The sequence below is a fragment of the Drosophila hydei genome, unplaced genomic scaffold (genome assembly GCF_003285905.1).
Source record: "Drosophila hydei strain 15085-1641.00,03,60 unplaced genomic scaffold, DhydRS2 tig00000271-arrow-arrow-pilon, whole genome shotgun sequence".
In the NCBI taxonomy this organism is placed as follows: domain Eukaryota; kingdom Metazoa; phylum Arthropoda; class Insecta; order Diptera; family Drosophilidae; genus Drosophila; species Drosophila hydei.
Window position 1 is genome coordinate 1,825,836 of NW_022045701.1, and position 1,496 is coordinate 1,827,331.

The following is a 1,496-nucleotide window of genomic DNA, read 5'->3' on the forward strand; positions in this document are numbered from 1 at the left end:
TAAAGTAATAGACAACAATAATAGGCAGGTAATAATAAATTCACAACTAGAACAGAGACTAAATAAATTAACTACAATCACCAATAGCCTTACAAACAACATAAGGAAAGACGATAGATTCACATATGAAATAGCAGAAAGTTTACAAAACCAAGTTAGATTGATCAAAGAGGAAGTCATTAATATAAAATATGCTATACAATGGGCAAAAGTTAACGTAATAAACTCATATCTATTAAAAGAAGCAGAAGTTAATGAAATAGAGAGGATATTCAAAGCTGGCAGAATGCCTTCATTATCCGTAGAAGAAATGCTAGAATATTCAGACGTGGCCATATTTCACAATACGACTACTTTGTTTTATGTAATAAAAATACCTAACGTAGAAGAAACAGAATTCGAAAACCTAATAGTAAAACCAGTAATAAGAAATAATGTCATTATAAATATAGAATACAAAGAAATATTGTCGCACAAAAATGTAATGTATGGAATTATTAAAAGCTGTAAGAAATATAATAAAATTAAGATTTGTTCTAAAAATAACATTGTCAACATTAGCAATAGTACATGTTTGCCTAGGCTCCTCAATGGAGAAAAGTCGCTGTGTGAGTTCAGTAATGCTGAGCATGTGGAACCCATCGACGAATTGGCCAATGGTCTTCTGATGCTTAACAACTTTAATGGGATGGTGACATCGGACAAAAAAAGTACATGGTTAAATGGCACTTACGTAATTCGCTTCACCAACGAGTCCATTTCGATTGGCAACCGGACTTTCAGCAATCTAGAGACAAACACGCTGAGAGTCGGATCATCAATAATCCAGATGACACCGGAAGAATCGAGACGACTCCAAATTCTATCGCTAAAGGCTTTGCAGGCACTACACCTCAACAATAGCCAAATACTGGAAAAACTAAAACTTACGACACACGCAGTATCATCTGTAATATTGATCTGCATTGTAGCGATAACCATCGTCATTGCCTACCTCTACACAAAGAGAGCTAGAAAAATAACGTTACTATTGGACAATAACCAAGTAAATAAAGTAACAGAGGCACCAAGACGAACAATAGAGAACATACAGTTCAATGACATTCCCTTCTTTTAAGAATCGCTTGAGGACAAGCTCGAATTAAAGGGGGAAGAGTTAATAACGAAAATAATTCCACATTGCAACAAAATCCAATGGGAATTATTGCAACACAAATAAGACATAACAAACTCCATAAGCCAAATCTGCTGACACCACGTCTAGTGGACTTCCTGCACACGCCAACCAGAGCTGCAGCAATTCTAAGAAGAATTGCACAACGGGCCAACAACACCACGAGCGACGCCGCTGCCAGCGCCGTTGACTGAACCACAGCTTAGCTAGGGATAGAATTGATTTAAGTTGTCAGTTGCCAAATTCAATTTGAATAAAACGGACTTGTTTCGTCCAAATCAAATAAAATCTTTTTTTTATCATTCAAAGAAAAGAAGAATTT